This window comes from Rhinatrema bivittatum, chromosome 1 (assembly GCF_901001135.1).
Source record: "Rhinatrema bivittatum chromosome 1, aRhiBiv1.1, whole genome shotgun sequence".
NCBI classification, from domain to species: Eukaryota; Metazoa; Chordata; class Amphibia; order Gymnophiona; family Rhinatrematidae; genus Rhinatrema; species Rhinatrema bivittatum.
In genome coordinates, this window is record NC_042615.1 from 347,212,951 (window position 1) to 347,238,860 (window position 25,910).

The following is a 25,910-nucleotide window of genomic DNA, read 5'->3' on the forward strand; positions in this document are numbered from 1 at the left end:
CTGGGAAGAGCGTAGACTGAAGAACCAGAGGGGTCTGGATGTCCGCGAGATAGACTGGGCAAACCGGTGGACTACTTGGTAAAACTGGGAATGTCCTGCACGCAAGCATGTTTTAAAATCCACTTACATGCCCATGTTAAAGCCGCCAAAGTCCTAAGGAAGATACTCAAAGTATGTTTGCTTGAGTAACGGCTTAATATTAGGAGCACACTTATGTGCGGTAAGCGTATTTTAAATCATAAGCACTCAACTGCTTATGATTTATACGTGTGAATACAGGCGCCTGCATACTTCTTTTAAAGTTATCATCATAAAGAGTCATTTTATAACAGGCTGCATCAATATGCAGGCTATTATGTGCCCAAGTTATCCGAATTTTCTAAGCAACTTTACGCATGTAAGCTTGCTTTGAAAATGACCTCGGCAAAACTACGAGCACACAATTACCCCTGCAACTTGGTGCTTGTAATTCTGCTGAAATAATTTGGAAGCATGTATATATGCACGTGCTATAAAATTACCTGGGCAAGCTCACATGTACACCTAATTTTACGTGGGTGTGCACATGGGCGTGCAAATCCTGCTTCTAACATGTAAATTGGGGGATTTTAAAAAGGGCATGCACCCATGCCATTCCCAGTTTACCAGTTCATGCACCAGTTTGCCCAGTTTAACTGCCAGGTCTTCCAACCCCCCCCCCCTCCCCCCGGTTTGATAGCCTATATTCCCCCCCAGTTACCCCAGTCTCTTTAAATCCCTCAGAAATGGCTCAATCCTTTTATTTTATAACTTACATGTCATCGATAGCAGAAGTAAAGTTACACAGCAGGGGACCTCAGCACGCGCGGGAGCACATAAGTATTTATGTGCACATCTCTTGAGCAGGGCCTGACATGCACATGCCCTGCCACTTTTTGTAAACTTTTGAGATGAGCGTGCAACAGCATTTAAGCGCTTATATGGGTGCTTTTTAAAATATGGTCGGTACATGCGAACAAGACTTCTTTGCGCATCACCTAATTTTGGTGCATGCCAGGCTTTTAAAGTTCACGTTTATGTGCATAAAATTATGAGTATACAGTGCATATGCGCATAATTTTATGTGCATATCAGATGCACAGTTTTCTAAGGGGCCTATTAAATGGGATAATGTGCACTATCAGTACTTTTTTTTTTTTTTTAATAATTTATATATTTATTGATTTTCCATATTTAAAACAGAAACAAAACCATCAAAAACCAAAAAAGAAATACAATAGAGTTGGTACAGTTAACAACCTTCCCAACCCTTTCCTTCAAAATTACAGTAATCATACATTTGGTTTGGTTTTTTTTATAGTTATGTGATATAGTATTCTCCCTAAATGTTACCAAGCCTCTGTTCAGGATGACAAAAGTACCTATTTCTTTTGATTATGCAAAAAAAAAAAAAAAAGCACTACTTTGAGGAAGTAATTTTCTAGCACCACGCATAAATTAGCCCTTAAATACGCACGTTAAATCCATTTTGAAAGATTACTGACACATCTAAGTCTATTTTGAAAATTATCACATCAAATCTATTCACATACAATTACACCCTCTAAACTATTTTCAGAAAAATGTATGTATACTTTTTAAAATTCAAAACTATGTTGTAGGTCCAAACCCCTCCCCAGTTCCACCCCTGGGGACACCTCCACTCACTCCACGTAAACTTGCCTGCAAGCAGAATACGCACATGTAAGTTTACCTGCTATCAGGTAGGCAGTTTTATAAAACGCCATTTCAGGTTCTAAAACACTGTTTCAACGACCTTTGAAAATTATCCTTTTAGTGCTTGAAATTTAACTATTTGTTTTGGAAACAGCTTTTTTTCACAGTTTTGTTTGCAAAATTTCATGCAAATTCATTCTTGAGGGACTGTGAGGCTAAATTATGCAAAGCAGCTCATTAGCTATGAATGCATACTTCAACTACACATGAAAAGTTTCAAACATCCAATTTCACAAAAAAATGCAACTACACCTTGATGAGATTTAGTTAAACCTTTTGTGAAAAAGTAGAAAACCCTGTAGAAAACCCTGTAGAAAATCAGCAGAAGCTAAATATCATAAGCTAAAACTGAAATAGTGGGTGCAGTTCTATGTAGTTTAGTACATCAGCCTCAATATGTGATAACACAGCTCATGAACCATATACAGTGCCTCATATATTCACATATATGCTTGGATAAATGAACGAGGTGCCAATGATTTCCACTGTATGACTAGGAAGGTTACGCGACTTCAATTTGCATGGGAAGGTATGCTAATATTATAGAGGTCCATATTCAGTCACTGGCCAGATTGCAAAGTCAGCTGGTTAAACGTATCCAACTAACTTTGGAGGGATATTCAGCGATGTAACTGCATTATTGAATATAGCCAGCTAACTTTAAAGATAGCTGGCTAAGTTTATTCGGCTTACTTTAGGCTGCTCTATGGAATGGAATGACCAGAGTTAACCAGATAAATTAGCTGGCTAACTAACTCCTCCTATAAATTCCCTATATGTTATCTGGCTACATTTTAGACAGATAATGAGATGCAGCTAAAGTTTAGCCAGATAAGTGCCCAAAATATTCAAAAGTCAGCATTTAGCTGTGTAACTTGTGACTTGTCTGGCTAAGTGCCTCTGAATTTGGACCTCATATTTCTTATGCATTCTTGTAGGAGAAGAAAGACCTTAATATTGTGACCTGGTATGAGATTTTTACACCTCCCAGCTGTCAGAAACCAGAAAGGTTCGAGTCGCCAACTCCGGAGGGAAGAGGCCAGTCATTCTCCACAAGAGTCATAGGAGGCTCAGGAATCAGAGCTACCTTAACTCTTGTGTACCAGGAAGCGGCCAAGGAAGAGACATGCAGAGGAAATCCAATTGGTGCAGCAGGGGAGATGTCCTGATTAGCCCAGTGATTTATTGATAGTGCTGGGACTCACAGCATTCTGGGATGCTTCCTTCCTAACCTGTTCCTGTGCTTTGGCTTTGTTCCTGCTTTCCTAGATTCCTGCCTTATTCTTGGTGAGTTCTTGCTTCCCTGAAATGACCTCGCATTTCCAGAGAGAATTATTCCAAAATAAAGAAATGAGATACGGCACAAACTAGACTTACGATAACTGTCTCTTCTCATTTGGGGTTGTACAAAAGACTCCAGGGACATCTTGCAAGTTCCACTAAGGCACATTTCTTATTTACTCGCTCTGCCAGTAGACCATGGCTTGATTGTAACTATCTCACCTGTTTCTCATCACAACCTCAAGTCAAGAGATCACACTTATGGCTCTGGAAATAGTTATTCCGCTCTCTCTCTTTCACTCTCACTCTCTCATATACAAACACACTCCATGCTGGAGCAAGATTCATTACACTTTCCTAAAACTCTGAAATATTTCCATGATAGTACCTCGCAAATATTTCTTAATGAAAATATAATTGCTGGCACAGAGTCAAGAGGTATTTGGTGCTGCCAGAAAAGGACGGAATTGTATCCTCAAACAAATTCCCTTTGGCCAGACTTCGCCAAGACATATTGTCTGTTTGCATACTTTGGATGCTATAAGAGGCTAAATGGTATTCAGTCAATTCACACATTCTCTCAAAGGGGCAGAAAAGATCACTAGAAAATGTCAGCAAATGCCAGAGAAAGGCCCTGCATTTCTTTTCTTCCAAACCCATTGACAAACAACAGTGGCCTCTTCTTTTCGAAGGCATCATTGGAGCCAAAGATGGAGCAAAGGCCTTTTTTTGTGCAAAATGTTTACAATATAGGGACGAGGGATCAGTGAATAATTTGTTTTCATCTGAATTATGGGTCAGTTTTCTAAGCGTTGGGCACCTAACTATGGGAGTTAGTCACTTAAATCTGAAAACCGATTAGTGCTGAGCACCTAAATTTCGGAGCTTACTTTCATTCGGAGCCTAAATGTAAGATCCTAAAAGGTGGGTGGCTATGGAGCTAGAGAAGAGATAGGGTGGAAAAATGTTATGCACTCAGCAGTGATTTTCAGCATTAGCTTTCTCATTCAGGTGACTAAATCTAGGTGAATGAATTGCAGTAAATGAATTTTCGTGACTGGAACATGAGGATGGAAAGTGGAGAGGAAGTGCAGATACATATACATTCAGAAGACTATATCTATAGGGACACATGTTTCAATCTGGCTACAGCATAGCATGGTTTAACAGGTCAGATCTTGCTTTGAGAATACAGTGGTCAAAATGTTTTTGACATTTTATTTATTTATTTAAATCCCATATATACCACTTATCATGGGACATCTCTTCGATGTGGTTTACAATAATACATACATATTGAAATTAAAACAAAACAAACAGAGAAAACAGCATAGTATAAAACAAATCTCAACATACTAAAACAAGAATATAAAATCAGCAGAAGGCCAAACGAAAGAAATGATCCTGAAGCTTCTTTTGAAAAATTGTATGATGAGTTATTCTGCGAAGTTCCTGGGGCACGGTATTATTCCATGCCATAAGCCCTGCTATTGAAAATGCTCTGCAGCGGGTCGACTGTGAACATACCTTCTTGAAACAACGAAGTTGAAGGAAAAGTTTATCCACTGAGCGTAAAAAATGTGATGGTGTATTTTTGATAAGCCAGTTGGCTAAAATACTGCAAAATGTCTATTATCCGCTTACCCAGCATCCACAGGGAATAGGGGGATGTTGGTTAATGAGATATGATGGTTATCTGAGGGATCTTTGCTCTCTTCTCCTGCCCTTCCCCTCCCATGTAGCAGCATGCGGGAAAGAGGAGGAAAGGGGGTGAGGCTAGAATGGATAGAGCAGCTCAGAGAACTACTCACCTCTCTAATCCATCCCCTCCCTTCTAGTCATTGCCCCTTCGCTTCCCCTCCTGTCATTTGCAGGAAATAGGGGAGAAGATGAGGCTAGCGTGGACAGAGCACAGAGCAGAACAGAAAAAAAAAAAAAAAGATCCATTCTGCTTCCCAATCCATCCCCCTCCCCCTCCTGTCATTCCCCCCTAACAAAAGGTGCTGCCTTTTGCTTAACAAAGCATTCCAAATGGTGACATACCAGATAATGGCGCTTTTACTGTATTGCTGTTAACCTCTTTTTAGACTATTTTGTTTTTAAATAATGGATCTTGTGGAGCAGCCTTGGACTAACCATATTGATTCTGCATGGGCAGGGGAAGGGATACTATGCACCATTACATCTACAGTATTCTTACTAAAGGTTCATTATTGAAAAAGTGACTCCTGTCCACCCAGAATGCTACTGGATGGATGGATGAACTTGTGAATCGTCCAAAAACAAGCTCTTCCTTAAACACTTTCCTTTTGGAAATACTGAAGGAAAATGACTGAATGCTTGAAGGAACTGAGTAGAAGTATCCCATTTCTTTATTTTGGAATAATTCTCTCTGGAGATGAACATAGGCAGATGTGACAGAGGATGGCTATGTCTTGCAGGTGCTTCAGTTTTGTTGCCTTTTTTGGTGGGAAGAAGTATTGGGGAGGAGAGTGGAAGAAGCCTAATTTTATAAGTAAAGCATTTTAGTGTAAATGATTTTTAAAACTAATTTAATTGTAGCAGTTAAATTGTGTGTGTGTGTTAATAGACTTCGTATATGCATACATTCAGGAAACTGAGAAATATCTTTATGACAAATGGGCTAGGACCAACTAATGTCTAGGTTATGGAAAAGCAGTAGAATTTGACTTTTATGTCAACTAATTTATCAAATGCTCTAGCTGCAATTTACATTTGTTATGAAGAGAGCATGGTCAAGGAAGCAAAATCTGACTTCTACAACAGATATGGCGCAAGGTGTACCTTGTATATTCATTTCTTATAAAGAGGTTGGTTATAAAAAGAGGGCCTACTGCAATAATTAATATAACTTTTCTTTGGGGTGAGCAAAGGACTGAATGGTGGATAGAGAAAGCAATGTGGGGAGTAAACTTTCTACATTCCGACGAGCAATAATAAAGACGAATTTTAGTTATTAATTCTCTCTTCCCTCTTCCAACCTTCTGTTTCCGTCTGACAACCCACAGTTCAGCTATCCTCACTTTTTGGCCGCAGTGCGTATCTGTGGATGATAACATGGAGGGCCTGTCGGTTTGGGTGGCATTAAAGAAAAGAAAAACTATTCAGCCAAAGTGCAATGAGAATGGTGGCTCCCAAAATTCAGGCCTGAAGGCAAAGTCTCCGTCAAAACAATGGGTGAGGCACAAATAAAGAGAACGTTATAAATTCATCTGTTTGCTCTTCTCTGACCCTTGCTTTTACTCCTCTTCACAGCAACTACCCTGGGAAAGGCACTATGCTTTCTCCTGTCACAATATTGAGAAAAATTGAAACGGGGAAGAAAGACCACCAGATGCTTTATTGTCTTAGACGTTTCCACATAATTAGCTGGGAATAAAGGTCCTCTGCATGGTTCCATTACATTGAATGAACTTGGATATTGCAACACAGTAGTGTGTTTTATGATTCATGCTCTGTTATCCAGTGGCTTTTTGAAAACTGCCTGCTACTTTATCACTGCCGGCAAAGCCCTCAACAACTTAAAATGCAGCAATGCAAAGTTAACTGTGCATGACAGATGTCCGTGAAATTGTTTAACACACACACACACACTCACACACTCACACGTACATGCATCCCTCCCCCTAGGCTGTCTCGTTTACTCCCTCCTTCGGCTCCTTGCTTATTTTATGTCCTCATTAAATCAGGACTTTATCAGAAAAAAAAAAATAAATGTTCTAAATGTGAACTAATACAGCAACTTATTAATGGCATTTAAGAAACAATCCCTCCCTCAAACCTGTCCAGAAACCCAAACCAAAAATCAACCAAGGACTAGGAATATTTGTGTCCCTGAAGTCTCCTGCTATGAGTACTATTGTTGTATGCGGTGTGCCTTTCTAAAGTCAACACATTTCTAAGGAGAAGCTCAGCTAATTAACTTTAAGCTAGTTAAGAACATCTACCCAATGCGCTGGTTTAGAAAATGCGGCTAGGGATGACCCTCCCAACACCTGGATTTTCAAGGTATTCTGTGACATAATCTTTGCCTCTTAAGGGGGGGGGGGTCTATGTACTAAGGGATCAATTTTCAAAGGGTTTAAATGCCTAACTTTGGAAGTTAAACACCTAAAATTGACTTAGAGGTGAGTACCTGCATTGAGGTGCCTAAGTTTCATTAGGTGCTTATAAAGTGGGTGCCAAGGGAAGCAGAGAGAGGGCAGGAAAAAACAGTTAGGTGTTTAGCACTTAAGTTTATTTCTTTTAAAGTTTATATTCCACTTCATTCAACAATCATTGTTCTAGGCAGATTTATATAATAGTAGAGATATGAATCGGTTTTTTTGTGTTTGTGTCATTCTTTGTTTTTCGGCCGCCGCGGGAAATGTCGGTTTTTTTGCGGTTCGGGTCTTTTTTTTTCATGAAAAATCATTTTTTGGGTTAGTGTGCGCTAACTCCCATTAGCGCGCACTAACAAAAACCCTTAGATTTTGTTACTTTTTGTTACTTTTTGTTAGCATGCACTAACGGGAGTTAGTGCGCACTAACTCCTGTTAGTGCGCACTAATCCGAAAAACAAATTTTCGTGAAAAAACGGGAAAAACCTGATCGTTTTTCGGGCTCCCCGAAATATGCCAAATTGGACAATTTCATTGAAATTGTCCAATTCGGCAAAAACGAATGCACATCTCGATTGGACCTACTTACCTCCACGTCAGCGGTAAGCGGGGGCTTTAAATTCGGAGACGCCCCGCTCGGCATCCTTTCTGCCGCGATCGCCGCCACGCTGCTCTCGCCCGAGTCTGCTGCTAGGCCTGCGCATCCGGCGCTGAAGCCCGTCGGGGCAAGGCCCTAACTAAACGCACAGCACTCGCCTCCGGGGCTCCAGCGCCGGCCACGCGACCGGCCCCTCCACTCCGCCCCCTCCCAGACGCAGCAGCAGCCGATTGGACCTACTTACCTCCACGTCAGCGGTAAGCGGGGGCTTTAAATTCGGAGACGCCCTGCTCGGCGTCGCGCGCCGGGCGTCGCGCGCCTAAGGAGCGCGACAAAGGGGCTGGCCCCTTTGTGCGCCCCTTTGTGCACCCCTGAGACACAACTCCTAACTACATAGAGTACATATTGCAACACTTAATCAAACAAAGAACAATTACTCCACCCCATTACATCACCATCTCTCTCACAACCACCGGAACTATCACAGCCAACAACACCCAACCAAACTCTTGCCAGCTCTCATATCATCACACTTTCTCCCACCAGCGCCTGATCATAAGGGCCCCATATCCTTCACTTCAAGCATTCTTCCCCACAACTCCTGCACCCTGAATTCGTCCAACCTCTCCAACACCCCAGCATTCGTCCAGGCACTCCAGCATTCGACCAGGCACCCCAGCGTCCAGGTACCCCAGCATCCAGCATTTGACCAGGCACTCCTGCACCCAGCATTCGTCCAGACACTCCAGCATTCGACCAGGTACTCCTGCACCCAGCATTCGACCAGGCACTCCAGCATTCGACCAGGCAACCCAGCGTCCAGGCACTCCAGCATCCAGCATGAGACCAGCCACTCCAGCATCCAGCATTTTAGAAGGCGGAGCCCTCCCTTCGGGCCTAACTCCATGGTTGCTTGACGTGACCTCAGTGTAAGACCCATACCGAGAAGTCCTCCCGCTTCAGGACACCACTAGCCTAGAACTCCCCCCTGTCTACTGGATACTTCCTACGGGCTACACACCCACCCCTTTTCCCATCATGCACCCCCTAACCATCCCCATCATCCACAACCAAAGGTGGAGAGCACCTAAGCTCCCCACCACACCACTCCACCACAACCGCCAACAGAGACTCAGGCCCATCATGCTGACACCCATCACCCAATGCCTTGGCCTGGCTCTGTTTTCAATCACGCTGTTTAATGCGCAATCCATATCCAAGAAAACACACATACTCAATGACTTCCTATCCGACTCTAAACCAGACATCTGTGCCATCACAGAAACCTGGTTAAAACCAACTGACACAACCCTAATCAACCAGCTTCCTATCCAGACCTACGACATACTGTCCATACCCAGACGCAAAAAAAGAGGAGGAGGCCTCCTCTTAGCAACAAAAAAATCGCTAGGTCTGACATTGCAGACATCCAATACTATAGCAAATATGGAATTCGCTTTATTCAACTCTAAACATCTGACTATCGCGCTAATCTACGCTCCACCCGGTCTTTTGGAATCCGACCCTTCCCCAATCATAGAACTAACAGCAAAACACTTAAATTCAGGAAAACCGGCCATCTTGATGGGAGACTTCAACCTCCACGTGGATGTCCAACCTCATTTCTCCAACTGCAAAACTCTTCTCTCCTCCCTCAACCATATGGGTTTCAGACAAATTGTGACAGAACCCACCCACAAAGCTGGTCATACTTTAGACCTGATCTTTATAAACGAAGGTCTTTCATCCCACTCCACCCCAACCTGCCTTGCGGTTCCTTGGACGGACCACCTAGTCATTTCCTCAACGTTAAAGATCCTTGAGCCTCTTCCCCAAACAACTCAAACAATCACCATCTTAGTCAGGAAACAGTGCTCAGGAGATCACCTAAGCAAACACCTAGCCAAAGAACTAATGAATCTGGACCTCACTGACGCCAATTCAGCAACCTCATCATGGAGCAACATCACCAACAAGGTTACAGATCAAGTGTGTCCCATGACAACAAAGTCTATCAACCCGGACAAAGACAACAGGAAACCTTGGTTCACCACAGAGCTGAAGACTCGTAAACACGAGCTTAGAAGCAAGGAAAACCAATGGCGTAAAAGCCCATCTACAACAACCCTCCTCAACTACAAATCATGCCTCAACACCTACAGAAACGAAATCAACAAAACAAAAAGAGAATTCTTCTCCAGAAAGATACACCACTTCTCATTTGACTCAAGAGCCCTCTTCTCTTATGTCTCAGCCCTCACTAAACCTCCTGGACCAAACATCCCAGATGAACAAGCTCTTAAAAAGCCAGTGAACTTGCCGACTTTTTCGACAACAAAATCACCGCACTCATAGCCCCCCTCAAAGGGCCTACGCCGCACACAAGCCACGCAAGCAACCACAGCCCGCAATCAGCTACAGCAACCGCTCGTCAAACCAACACATACACAGCAGCGCTCGAAACTCTTGAACCCACGTTCTCCCTAGAAATAGCGAACATCCTTAGGAAGATAAAACCGTCCTCTCACCCCTTAGACCATATACCATCAAACCTGCTGAGTTCAATCCCTGACATCATTGCCAAGCCAGTTGCAGATATCATTAACTGCTCCCTCGCCCAAGGCCAAGTTCCGGACCAACTCAAGTTAGCATTGCTCAAACCTCTCCTCAAAAAACCCAACCTTCCCACCACAGACCCGGCTAACTACAGACCTATAGCTAACCTCCCCATGCTAGCTAAAATCATGGAGAAAATTGTCAACAGACAACTTTCTGAATTCCTTGACGACAACAATATCCTCACCACTAACCAATATGGATTCCGGAAGAAAAAGAGCACCGAATCCTTATTATCCACACTAACGGACACCATTATCTTCAATCTCGAAAAAGGCCAACCTTGTCTCCTCGCGCTTCTGGATCTTTCCTCAGCGTTCGACACCGTGAACCACTCTAGCCTACTACAACGTCTTACAGACATCAGCATCACAGGAACAGCTTTCAATTGGTTTAAGTCCTTCCTAGAGAACAGAACATACAAAGTTAAGATAAACAACAAGGAATCTCACCCCATCCAAGCCAAGATGGGGGTACCACAAGGATCATCACTCTCCCCCACCCTCTTCAACATTTACCTTCTCCCACTCTGTCATCTACTTACTAACCTCAAGCTCACCCATTTCTTATACGCGGATGATATACAAATTCTCATCCCTATCACGGAGACCATACACAAAACCATGGACTACTGGAAAAAATGTCTCTCATCCATCAACGATCTTCTAACCAGCCTCAACCTGGTTCTAAACACCAACAAAACGGAAATACTCATAATAGCACCGGATCAACCTGCCCCGCCAACATCCAGCAACTCTCCAGACACCTCAGGATATGCCACCGCACCTCAAGTCGGAGATCTGGGAGTACTACTAGACAACAGACTCAGCCTCAATAAATTCATAAATAACACTACAAAAGAATGCTTCTTTAAATTACAAGTGCTAAAGAAACTAAAGCCTCTTCTACTCTATAGGGATTTCTGCACAGTACTCCAAGCCATCATTCTCCCTAAACTAGATTACTGCAATTCACTCCTGCAGGGCCTTCCAGCATGCACCACCAAACCACTCCAGATGGTACTGAATGCCACTGCAAGGATACTTACAAACGCCAAAAAAAGGGACCATATCACCCCGATCCTCCAGCATCTCCATTGGCTGCCCATCAAATATAGGATTCAGTTCAAAACCTGCATGATGATTCATAAGGCCCTACATAACATCTCTCCACTCAACTTAACCTTCCAGCTTCAACTACACTCCTCTAAAAAACCAACCAGAAGGGCATACCAGAACAGAATGATCACCCAACCTGCAAAATCTACCCTGAGGAAACGTCTCTATCTACAGCGGGCCCGTCTCTCTGGAACTCCCTACCACCGGACCTCCGCATTGAGCCGTGCCATACTACTTTTAAAGTGAAACTCAAGACTTGGCTCTTCCGTCAAGCTTTCCCAGAGAGCTAAAAGCAAGAAGAACAACAACCATCCTTGCCTTACAGCAATAATCTAATGTTTATATTACTTCAGTTATATGTTTCCAAGTTGTGTTCTAAGTTGATCTTAGTTGTTTTTCCCAATAGATTGTACTTTATTATATATTATCCGTTCATTAATTCGATATGTTCCATGTAAACCGCCTCCCCGGCGATAGTTATTTCTGTTAAATGTGAACCGGAGTGATATGTATTGTATACAGGAACTTCCGGTATATAAAAACCAAAAATAAATAAATAAATAAATAATAGTATATCAACATTCCTGATACATACAAAACAATCTTTTCACTAAGACTTACTTCCAATCCCACTGCTGCTCCTTGTGACCTTGGGCAAGTCACTTCACCCTTTGAGGCCTCAGGTACAAACTTGATTGTAAGCCCTTTGGGGGATAGTGAAGTATCTACATGTAATAGGCTTTGAAAAGGCAAAAATGTGGAATAAAAATAGATAAACACACATATATTTCTTGATAAACCAATTATTTCAGTCAATAATCATTTACATTAACTGGTATATAATGATAATTCTAAGCGGTTGAAGGAAAGCAAATTGAAACAAATAGGTTTTCAATTTATTTTTTAAATAAACAAAAATCACATACATTCTTTATCACAAAAAGTAATTTAGTAACATATTGTAATATAGAAATGACAGTAAAAAAGGACCAAAATGGCCCATCCAGTCTGCCCAGCAAGCTTCTCATGACAGTGTCTGCCGCACTGTGCGGGTTACCCCCCCCATGTTTCTCTTAAGAGTAGCAACTGCTGCTCCATGCAGTTATCCCCAAGCCTTATGATAACCCATAAACATTTACTGCCAGCAACATTTTTACTGGGTGATGAGCCTTTTTGAAAATTCAGACAGTGCTGCTTGACATGGTTTGCTTATGGTGTTGGCGGTAGAAACAGTCCTGTGTTTTTTTTTCCCTTATGTCGGGGCCCTCATTGGTTCTTGTCTAAATCCAAATTCCCCTTTCCTCTTGCTGCTGAAAAACTGAGCAATTTTGGAGTTGGCATCAAAAGTATCAAAGCTTATTGCTTAAGGGTAGTAACCACTGCACCAGCGAGTTACCCCTATGACCTCTTTTCTTCATTTCCATCCTCTAGCATTTAGGGATCCACAGGGTTTATCCCATGCCCCTTTCAATTCTTTCACTGTTTTTGTCCTCACCACCTCTTCCGGAAGGGCATTCCAGGCATCCACCACCCTCTCCGTGAAGAAAATTTTCTGATGTTGATTCTGAGACGTCCTCCCTGAAGTCTCATTTTGTGACCCCTAGTTCTACTGATTTCTTTCCAATGGAAAAGGTTTGATGTTTGTACATCTTTAAAACCTTTCAGCTATCTGAAGGTCTGTATCATACCTCCCCTGCACCTCCTCTCTTCTAGGGTATGTATATGCAGATCCTTCAGCCTCTCCTCGTAACTCTTCCGATGCTGACCCCACATCATTTTGGATACCCTTTTCTGGACCGCCTCTGTCTAGTCTCTATCCTTTATGAGATACAGGCGCCAGAACTGAACACAGTACTCCAGGTGAGGACTCACCAAGGACCTGTACAAGGGCATCATCACCTCCTTTTTCTTACTGGTTATTCCTCTCTCTATGCAGCCCGGCATTCTTCTGGCTTTGGCTATCACCTTGTCACATTGCTTCACTATCGTCAGATCGCCAGACACTATCACCTCAATATCCCACTCTTGGTCCGTGCACATCAGTCTTTCAACCTTATCACATACAGCTCTTTTGGATTACTGCACCCCAGATGCATGACTCTGCACTTCTTAGCATTAAATACAGCTGCCAAATAGGAATGATGTAGTGCTAAGCACATCAGGCCCACAAAATAGAAATAAGGATTCAGCTAATTTAAAAGAGATTGCCAAGCAGTTTCAGAATCAGCTCTTCTTGATACTGTCTGTAATAAAAAAAATGGAATTTTGTGGATCTTGATGTGCCTAGCGCTACACCATTCCTATTTGGACATTGAATACCAGCTGCAAAATCTTCGGGCACTCTTCAAGCTTTCATAAATCACTTTTCATTCTCTCTACTCCTTGAGGCGTGTCCACTCTGTTGCAGATATTAGTTTCATTTGCAAATAGACAAACTTTACTTTCTATCCCTTCTACAATGTCACTCACAAAGATAGTGAGCAGAACCAGTCCCAATACCAAACCTTGTGGCACTCCATTTAAGACTGCTCTCTCTTTGAAGCAGATTCCATTTACCATTACACGCTGTCTTCTATCAGTTAAACAGATTGTAATCCATGCCACCACCTTGGTGCTCATTCCCAAGCTTCTTATTTTCTTTACAGGCCTCCTGTGTGGAACAGTATCAAAAGCTTTGCTGAAATCCAAATGGATCACATCGAGCGCTCTTCCTTGATCCAATTCTCTAGTCACCCAATCAAAAAAATAAATCAGATTTGTCCAACAGGACCTTCTCCTGGTGAATCCATGCTGCCTTGGTTCCAGCAACTTACTGGATTGTAAATCATTCACTGTCTTTTCTTTCAGCAGCATCTCCATTAATTTTCCCACCACTGAAGTGAGGCTAACCTGCCTGTAGTTTCCAGCCTCCTTTCTGTTACCACTCTTATGAAGCAGGACCACAACCGTTCTTCTCCAATCTCAAGGCACTACTCCCATTTCCAGGGATCTATTGAACAGGTCATTTAGCAGACCTACCAGCACATCTCTGAGCTCTCTCAGTATCCTGGAGTGTATCTCATCCAGCCCCATGGCCTTGTCCACTTTCAGTATTCCAAGCTCTTCCCATACATTTTCTTCTGTAAAAGGAGTTCTGTCTACTAGGGGTGTGTATTCGTTTGCAACGTATTGGCAATCCGCAACATATATGCCATATTCGTTGTATTCGTGGGGGTCATGAAACATATGGTGAACCCCCACAAATACAATGTATCACTAGCAAATAAACCCCCACCCTCCTGATCCCCCCAAGACTTGCCAAAAGTCCCTGGTGGTCCAGCGGGGGTCCTGGAGTGATCTCCTGCACTCGGGCCGTCGGCTGCAAGTATTCAAAATGGCGCCGATAGCCTTTGCCCTTACTATGTCACAGGGGCTACCGGTGCCATTGGTCGGCCCCTGTCACATGGTAGGAGCACAACATGCGCCGGCCATACATTGCTCCTACCATGTGACAGGGGCCGACCAATGGCACCGGTAGCCCCTGTGACATAGTAAGGGCAAAGGCTATTGGTGCCATTTTGAATACCAGCAGCTGACGGCTCGAGTGCAGGAGATTGCTCCAGGACCCCCGCTGGACCACCAGGACTTTTGGCAAGTCTTGGAGGGGTCAGGAGGGTGGGGGGTTGTAGTTAATTAAATTTAAAGGGTTGGGATGGGGTTTTTTTGGGAAACAAATTCATATGTAACTAATGAACGGATCGGGATCCCTCGAGAACGGATGCAATGGATTTGGGTCCTGACGAATATGAATACTGAATGGGATGAATCCGTCCCTGCTGCACATCCCTACTGTCTACCCTATTCCCTTCTACAGTTTTGTCAACCAGTAACGATCCTTCTCCAGGGTCTTCTTTAGTGAACACCGAACTGAAGTATTTGTTTAATATTTCCACCATTTCTTCGTCACCCTCAGTTTCACCAGGTATTATTCCCTGTGTTCCTCTTTTTGGGATCCTTTATACCTCCTGAATACTGATCTTTTTGCCTTTATTTTTACAGCCACCTTCTTTGAGAACCAAATTGGTTTCTTTTTCCATATACTTTTGTTTACTTTTCTAACATATACATTTGTTGCCTTTGCAATAGCTCCTTTTAATTTGGCTTACTGTTGTTCCACCTTGCCCATTTTCTCCCAGTCTTCTAATTCTTCCTTCAGGTACATCCCCATTTTGTCAATTTGTTCCATAACAGTGGACCGACAGCTGAAAAAGCTCTATTACCTGTAAGAAGGAGCATAGCTTCTTTAACTGTAGGAATCACTAGAAGTAAATTGTTTGAAGACCGTAATTGGCATACTGGAACATAATACTGAACCATGTTTTGGTGATAAAATGGGCCAGCACCATAAAATACATTGTGAAGTAATGTTAAAATCCATGAGGGAAGCATTACAGCTTTTCTAATCAATTGTCTTAAAACATATGCGAAGAAATCAACAAAAAGGGGAAAAGAACTGCAAGTTACCTAAAAAGACTGTGGATACTGGCACCAAACGTGCAAGAGGAGCATAAGACTCCGTAAAGGGGCAAAGGGGCACAAGCATTGTCAGGATTTCACCAAGTTACTGTGAGAAGAGCAAAGAAGCAGAAAAAGTGGGAAGAAAACGTCAAGGCTTCATAGATGGCAAACTGGCCCCAAAAGTGACATCAGCATCCTAAGGCAGTATGAAGGGGAAAAAAGCAGAAAAAGAGGTAGGGAAAAACCCCCCAATGCAGGCACTGTTAAAGAAGCCAAGAAGCACAATGAGTAGCTTCAAGACATCAAAGCAACATGAGAAGGGCAAAGCAGCTCACCAGACTGGCAAGAAGAACTCATGGTGTTAGGTTTGGGATATGACAACAAGGCACAGTGGCACAGTGGGGTATGACAATAAGGCACAACGAGAGCTCTAAGGTGTAAGGTCAGAAGAGGGAAGCAATGTTGGGTGGCAAAAAGACACCCAAGGTGCTGGGTGAAATTTTGACTTCCTTGTAGAATGGACTTTCTGCAGGAGAATGTTATCACATGCAGGACATTACAATTGTTTCTCTAATGATTGTGGTGTGTTTTTTCTGAAAAGTGGTGAGGGCTACTTCTTTATAGAAACCATTTCATATATTATTTACCTGACCTCAGGCTGTTTCATTTCTTGACTTTCTGGTTTTGCATGAAATCTCTGTCACTACTCTTGTTATCATATTCAGAACATCAAAATGATTAATCTTAAGCATCTTTTGACTTGTGCCTGTATTTTGTTCTTCTGAAAGAGGGCCTTTTTGGACACACCACCCCAGTGTTATCAACCATTGAAGAAGAACCAAGCTGAGATTGTTGGAGGAAAGGAAAGGAACTGGTTTTGTGTCCTGGTAATGAAATCTGTTATTTTTTTGACTTTTTCAAATTTTTGTTCTGGGGACAAAACACCCCAGTATAAAAAAAAAACAAGTATAGGCCAAGGCTCCAAAAGAGGGCACCAACAACATTATGGCAGGTTGGCTTGTGACAGCAAGTTCTCTAAGGTCTTGTGGCAGCTGGGTGGGTAGGTAGTTATGAGGCAGCAAGTTCATGGATTTACACGTTTAAATTGGTGTATTTTAAAACATATGCATGTGAATGAAATTGCCAGTTTAAATAATTAGTCCACCAGTTTGCCCATTCCTTTTCCAGGTCATGAAGACCCTCATGATTCTTCAGCCTGAACTACCTCCTATTCACGCAGCCCTCCCACCCAGTCAGTACTGTACAATAAACATGCTTAATATCACTTATGCCAGATGATGGGCAGGTGTAGAAATGCGAGAGTAAATTGGAAAATGTATTTATTTAAAATAGTTTATTGTCCGCCTCTATCAGAACCACTGTGCTAGGCATATTACAAAGGTAAAATCATACTTATTTCATGGTACAAACACAAAGGTACATATAAAATATATCAGACATCTCCAAAAATAACTCAGACATTAATCCAAGAATGCTTCTTGAAAAAGATAAGCTAGGAATTGTTTTCTAAGGCTGCAGTAATCAGTTATTGAATGCAGTGAAGCAGGCAATTGGTTCCACAAAATAGGACCTACAATTGAAAAGGCTTGTGATCTAGTAGCGGAAATAGAAAAGGTTCAGAGAAGGGTGACCAAAATGAAAAAAGGGATGGAACAGCGCCCCTAAGAGGAAGGGCTAAACAGGTTAGGGCTTTTCAATTTAAAAAAAGAGACAGCTGAGGGAGATATAATAGAGATCTATAAAATCATGAACAGCCAGAACAGGTAAGTGCAAATCGATTGTTTATTCTTTCATAAAATACAAAGGCCGGGGGACACTCCACAAGTAGCACATTTAAAACAAATCAGCAAAAATATTTTTTTCACTCAACTTAAAGTTAAGCTTTTGAATTCATTGCCAGAAATGTGGTAAAGGCAGTTAGCATAGCTGGGTTTAAAAAAAGATTTAGCCAAGTTCCTGGAGGAAAAATCCATAAATAGTTATTAACCAGATAGACTTGGGGGAAAGCCACTGTTTATTACTGGGATAAAAAGCATAGAATCTATCTACTATCTGGGTCCCTGCCAGGTACTTATGACTTGAATTGGCCACTGCTGGAAACAGGGTACTGGGCCTGATGGACCCTTGGTCCAATCCAGTATGGCAGTTTGTTGTGTTTGTGGGCCCTTGAACCGAGACGAGGTTGGAACCAAGGACAAACCCCCAGTGGTCCTCACCGCGGGTTACCACGGCCGGGAGTCCTAACACAGTTTTTATGTTCCTATGATTCTGAATGGCTTTATACGGGTGTACAGATGAGACTGATAGTAAGTACTGGAAGGAAATTTGAAAAGAACTTTGAAGAGTCTAAGAGGGCATGAAACCATAAGAGATAAATGGGTAAAGTCCATGCAGTACTCCCAGAGGATTCAAACTGATAGTATGGTTGGTCATATCAGGATGACGGATCACCTGTGTGTTGTGTAACCAGTTCTGACACCCAGTGCACTGAGTAAAAACCAAAGTGGTAATAGAACTAGAAAAGGAACAGAAAATGGCAACTAGAATGATAAAGGAGATGGAATGGCTACTGTGATGAGTATTATATAACCCTGGCCAGTAATGGAAAGCAGGCTGTAAGGAAAACCTGGGAAAGAGATCCAGAATACAAAAGAGATCAGAATAGGAGGAAGACTCCAATTCCAATAAGACCCTAGGGGTTCTCGAGGGGGAGGAGCCACACAGGCCTAACATCACCAAGGAAAGGAGGGTGCCCAGATGTGTTGGGAACAGGTTGAGAATTTTCCAGAAAGAGGGGTGGGACAGGAAAAGACATTGCTCTATTAGAACCAGCAGAAGAGACAGAAGAGTTGGAGGTGGAGGTGAGCAACAGCACCAAGGAAGAGGCTGAGTCAATGGACCTAGGAGGCCAGTGGGGAAACTTCTCCAGCAAGAGGATACTTCAAAGAGCATTGCTGGTTAGGAGCTTTGTGGGAACACTGCTGTGGGTAGGTGTAACCACAGCCAGAGAGAAAATAGAGAAAGTCTAAACCTCAGCTGCAGGCTATATTGGGAGGTGGCAGTAGGGCAGTAGTACCCTAGTCGGCCACACACTGTGGAGGAAGCAGTGGCAGAAAGATTTTATATTCCTGCAAGAAAGAGCATCTCTATTATGCCAGAAGCTGTTAGTTTCCAGTCTTTAACCTTAATCTAACAGGATGGTTTGGGATGGTATCTGCTTAAACCGGCTCACCAGTCTGGGTGAGAGGATTGAAATACATAGCTGTTGCACGTTGGGGCAGGAATGGGGTAACTGTCACATATGAGAGAGGAAAAGACAGAGTGGCTAATGGAAAAAGGACTTCTCTAGTGGTGTAAGTAGAAAGACTACAGAACCTCATTCCGCTAGTCTAAGTCTGTGATAGAGGTTATTTTGCCAGATATTTAAACAGTGACACCATTGGAAGGAATGAGGTAAAATTGTTGGCTAAGGACTTTCAGGCTAATTTTAAAATGAGCGCACGCGTGCCCATACACGTGCATATCGGCGCACAGACAGAGATATATTGGAATTTGAAATCATGCTTGCACTTACACATGCATGTTTTAAAATACACCTACCGCACGTAGGTCTGCTCCTAATTTTAAGAGATTAATCGAGCAAACCTATTTTGTAGATCTTCCATAGGACTTTGCCGGCTTTTATTTGTGTATGTAAGTGGACTTTAAAACATGCTCGTGTGAGGTATATTCCCAGTTTTCCCAATTAGTCCACCAGTTTGCCCAGTCAATCTCAAGGCCTTCCAGATCCCTCTGATTCTTCATCTTGCACACCCCCCAGTTGACCCAGGCTCCACACCCTGTTGTGTAAGCCCTAAAATGCAAGAGCTACAGACTTACTCCTGGTCAGAAGCAGCAGTAAAGTTACGCGGCTAGCAAGCAAATGCACGCTGCAGCCTCTGGTTTTAAAATATGGAGTTACGCACTTAAGTGTTGGCACCATCCTGGAACACCCATGCCCCACCCCTTTATTTTTGGCACCCCTTTATTTTTGCACGTAATATGAGGCTTTTAAAATCCACATTCCTTATGCGTGGCCCATATATGCGTATACATTGGTATTTTTGCACAAGCAGCGCTTTAAAATCAACCCCTTAGTGTTTCTAATACATCACAGACTCTTTCTCCTGGATCGTTGCCTGTGAGAGGACATTCATTTCTTGCATTCCTGACCTGTGTGTTATGCTGGTGGACCCTTGAACTGAGGGGGAGTTGATGCTGCCAGTGGGGAGGAGCCCCACAGATCTTCACCGTCGGTAGGCGAGGTTGGTGAAGAACAGAGGCCTCGCTGGAGCTTCACCACTATCAGTCTAGGTTCCCCTTAGGTTGAGCCCTTGGATGCCGGGACCGGCTGGACCTATGTAGGGTCTCTGCAGGGATGGAAGTCCAGGAGGAAGAGGAGATACTGAGGTGAAGGCCAAGTTTAGGATCAGGCAGCGAAGCACAAGGTCCGGTACCAGGTGAGGGGTCATGGCAGGCAGCGTAACTCGTGGTCAGGTACCAGGCAAGGGTCATGGCAGGTGGCATATCTTGTGATCAAGTACCAGGCGAGGGTCGTGGCAGGTGGCATATCTTGTGGTCAGGTACCAGACGAGGGTCGTGGCAGGTGGCATATCTTATGGTCAGGTTCCAGGCAAGGGTCGTGGCAGGCAGCATATCTCGTTGGACATTGTTGCTGTCACGGAGACATGGTTCACGGATTTACATGATTGGGATACGGCCATACTGGGATATAACTTATTAAGGAATGACAGAGAGTAAGAAAAAGGGGAGGAGTGGCTCTTTATGTTAAAAACAATATCCAAGCATCCGAGCTGCAAGGAAGATGGGGCAAAGAAGAAGCTTTATGGGCCGTCCTAAAAAAGGATGATGGGGCATCTGTTTTTATTGGAGTGGTTTACAGACCTCCAAATCAAATGGAAGTATTTAATATTTATTTATTTATTTTTTAGCTTTTATATACCGATGTTCCTGTATAATATACATATCACACCGTACTAGACAGAGATCTGATTGAAGACATCCAAAAGATGGGGAAGAAGGGGAAGTGGTGATTGTTGAAGATTTTAATCTGCCGGATATAGACTGGAGAATCCCTTCTGCGGAATCTAACAGCAGTAGAGAGATAATGGATGCCCTGCAAGGGGTTCTGTTCAAACAAATGGTAATGGAACCTACGAGGGCGGGAGCTATACTCGATTTAGTACTCACTAATGGAGATAATGTCTCTAACTTCCAGGTGGGCACCCACTTCAGCACCAGTGATCATCAAATGGTATGGTTTCATATCACAAATAGGATATGGAGAAGTCGCACAAAGACCCGGGTTTTATGTTTCAAAAACATGGACTTTGTTGAAATGGGAAAGTACCTGGAGGAAGAACTAGAAGGCTGGGAGAAAATGAGAGATGTGGAACAACAGTGGGCCAAACTAAAAGGAACAATTACCGAAGCGACTAATATATATGCTAGAAAAGTAAAGAAAAGCAAGAAAAGAATGAAACCTATCTGGTTCACAAAGGAGGTGGCTGATAAAATAAAAGATAAAAGAACAGTGTTTAAGAAATATAAAGGATCTCAAAGGGAGGATCACAAGGAAGAATATCTGGTGGAACTGAGGGAGATGAAGAAAGTAATCAAGAAAGCGAAAAGTCAAGCGGAAGAAAGGATTGCCAAAGAGGTAAAGCGAGGTGACAAAACATTTTTCAGATACATCAGTGAAAGGAGAAAAGTCCAGAGTGGTATACTTAAATTGAAAGGTGAAAAAGATCAGTGGGTGGAGGCAGATGAAGAAATGGCAGAAATATTAAAACTTCAGTTCGGTGTTCACTAAAGAAGACCCCAGAGAAGGACCGTCGCTAGTTAACAATAAACTGGAGGGGAGTGGAATGGATGAAACTCCATTTATGAAAGAGAATATATGGGAAGAGCTAGGAAAACTGAAGTGGACAAAGCCATGGGGCCTGATGAGGTTCATCCCAGGATACAGAGGGAGCTCAGAGATGTGCTGTCGGCTCTGCTGAGTGAACTGTTCAATAGATCCCTGGAAATGGGAGTGGTGCCGAGTGATTGGAGAAGAGCGATGGTGGTCCCACTTCACAAGAGTGGGAACAGAGAGGAGGCTGGAAACTATAGGCCGGTTAGCCTCACCTCGGTCGTGGGAAAAGTATTGGAGTCGCTGCTGAAGGAAACAATAGTGAATTATCTACAAGCAGCAGAATTGATGGACCACAGGCAGCATGGTTTCACCAAGGGAAGGTCCTGTCAGACAAATCTGATCGACTTTTTTGATTGGGTGACTAAGGAATTGGATCGAGGAAGAGTGCTCGATGTCATCTACTTGGATTTTAGCAAAGCTTTTGATATGGTACCACACAGGAGGCTTGTAAATAAAACGAGAAGCTTGGCTGTGAGTGCCAAGGTGGTGGCCTGGATAGCAAACTGGTTGAAGGACAGAAGACAATGTGTGATGGTAAATGGAACTTACTCTAAAGAGAGAGCGGTGATTAGCGGAGTGCTGCAAGAGTCGGTGTTGGGACTGGTCCTGTTCAATATCTTTGTGAGCGACATTGTGGATGGGACAGAAGGTAAGGTTTGTCTATTTGCAGATGATACTAAGATCTGCAACAGAGTGGACACGCCAGAAGGAGTGGAGAGAATGAGACGGGATTTATGGAAGCGGGAAGACTGGTCAAAGTTATGGCAGTTGAGATTCAATGCCAAGAAGTGCAGAGTCATGCATATGGGGTGTGGAAATCCGAAAGAAATGTATTCGATGGCAGATGCAGGGCTGATGTGCATGGAACAGGAGAGAGACCTTGGGGTGATAGTGTCTAACGACCTGAAGTTGGCGAAACAATGTGACAAGGCGATAGCTAAAGCCAGATGAATGCTGGGCTGCATAGAGAGAGGAATATCGAGTAAGAAAAGGGAAGTAATTATCCCCTTGTACAGGTCCTTTACGTGACCTTTATGTTGAACAGCAAGTGGCATTGCTGTTAGAAGTTGCTGTTTTGTAGAGTGGTTCTGAACAGTGGTTTTTTGCTGATAAATACATCTTTGAGTATGATATTTGAGAAGCCCATGCTAACTTGAGCCAATTCAAGTTGCTCACAAGCCCCTGAGGCAGCGCGTGCGAAACTCGGCCAGAGTCGGGCAAGATTCAATAAAGTCCATTTTATACCGATTCCACCTCTTGTGTTTGTTGCCTACCAGCCATCTTGGATCGGTTACCGGTTTGTTTTCAAGGGTCAGCTGGAGGCAGGGACCTGACTTATTTATTTATTTTATTTATTTATTTATTTATTTATTTATTTATTTAATTGAGGGTTTTTATATACCGCGGCTCGTTAGCAAACATCACCTCGGTTTACAATGAACATTAAATTAGCAACAAGCTTTACAATCCAACATAATTAAATAATGATACATCGCTGATAACATTGAAATTATAATATAATTAAAATAAACTAAACTAGATTTAGCAGGGTCATAGGGCTGGCAGATCAAATTAGTAGTACATAATTAACAGTACAGATATTTACAAGGTCAGAATTAGTTGACAGATAAATTACAATATTAATAATATTGCAAGCAAATAGGTCACCATGGTGTGTTTAGCGTAATTGAAAAGTAACTGATTGGAATGAGAAGATAGTATTATATAAATGTCATATTATATATTTTAATCTGACGGGAAAGGTTCACAAATTGCAGGCTTGTTTAAACAGCCATGTTTTTAAGTTCTGTTTACATTTCTTGTGGCAGGGTTCCAGGCGCAGATCAGTGGGTAATTTGTTCCACATGTTAATTCCAGTCTTCGTAAATGTTTGTTCTCTCGTTGAGACATATTTTATCTGTTTAAGCGTTGGAGTATTTAGCTTAGCCTGGTGCATTTTTCTAATTGGTCTGACTTATATAGTCCCTGAGCAGTGATGTTATCGGGAAGGGCTGCAGGCATTTTCCCGCTGTGGGCCCTTTAAATCCGGAGGAGAGGCACACGTGCGCCTAGGAGGAAACCAATGTGCAGGAGAGTTGGTGGCATCCCAGCTGCGAGGCAGCATGACAGCAGCAGCGGCGTTCAGCTGCAAAGGAGGGACAGACCGTGACGAGGAGCCGGTGGCACAGGGCCATGGAGATGGCAGCAATAGCCGGAGGCTCAGGGATGCGATGAAGGGCAGCAGGGGTTCCCCGCCATTACCAGGAGGCCCGGGGTGAGTGAGGCTGACCGTGGGTTCCCACTGTTGGTGAGCATAACACTGTGGTACTGCAGGAAGGAATAGGGTGCCTTGGATCTTTTGAAAAGGCACTAGATGTTTAGTGAGCTGATGCATGGATCGTGACCCTATTACACTACCCTTTGAGGAAAGCTAAAAAGAGTAGGCCTGTTCAGCTTGGTTGAGGTGGATATGACAGAGGTCTATAAAATCATGAGTAGAATAAAACAAGTAAATATGAATCAGTTATTTACTCTTTCAAAAAATACAAAAATTAGGGGACACTCCATGAAGTTAGCAAGTAGTACATTTAAAATAAATCAGAGAAAATTCTTTTTCACTCAATGCATAATTAAGCCTTGGAATTCATTACCAGAGAATGTGGTAAAGGAAGCTAGTGTAGCTGGGTTTAAAAAAAAAGTTTGGAGAAGTCCATAAAATGTTATTAACTAGATAGACTTGAGAAAAGCCACTATTTATCCATGGACATTAGCAGCATGGGATCTACTTACTGTTTGGGATCTTGGCAGCTATATGTGATATGGATTTGCCACTGTTGGAAACAGGATACTGGCCTTGACAGACCCTTGGTCTGACCCAGTATGGCAATTCTTATGCTCTTATGTGTTGATACCACTCTTTTTGCTGCCTAGCTCTGCAATCAGTAGCTCTGGGTGTTGATAGCAGTGGTCCTGCTGCTTTGGACTTTTCTTGGAACCAATGATGGTAACTTTCAAACTGGTGTGCAGGCTCATAGTTGTGCACATATGTCAGCCTGCGCCCAGGCACATGGCTGTTTTTATAACTTGTGCACGTATGTGCGCACAAGTTAGAAAATAACCAATGATGGTAACTTTCAAACTGGTGTGCAGGCTCATGGTTGTGCCCATATTTCAACCTGCGCCCAGGCACATGGCTGTTTTTATAACTTGTGCATGTATATGCACACAAGTTAGAAAATGTGCCAAATTTTAAGTGGGCATGCAAATCTCGCTTCTACCACATAAGTCAGGGGACTTTAAAAGTTGCGCACGCCGACACCATTTCCAGATTTGATAGTTTATTCCAAGCTCTCCCTGTTAAGAGAGAAGTCCTCCAAACCCCCTAGTTTACCAGCCTTCACTCCCCCCGGTTAGCCCTGACCCTTTAAACCCGGCAGGTCTGCCTAGTTTTCTTTATTTTATAACTTACAACTCCTCCATAGCAGAAGTAAATTTACGCAGCAGGGGCTCGGGGCGTGCTTCCAGGCGGGGAGCATTTACTTGTACATCTCTGGCTCACGCCCCGAAACGCCTTTATGAAAACTTTGGAGATGTGCGCACTGCGGGAGGTACCTAATTAATGAGTATGCCCGGCTTTTAAAATTCACCTTTTTTGGTGTTTTTGCCTCTAATCCTGTTGACTTCAAAGTTCTTTCTAAATTTTATTTTTATGGTACTACGTACTGACTATTGGTCTAGTCCTTATTTAGTCTTCTATGGATTATACCACCCATTTTGGGCTGCATTCCCAAACCTTCTTGTGACCAGCTGGTAATAAAATCATACCTTCGCGTAATATTTCCTTCCCACATTTACAGGTCTGAGATCTTTCTAAGTCAGATAACTGGATAAGTCTAAAAAGGGCTACATATCTGGCTAAATCTGAT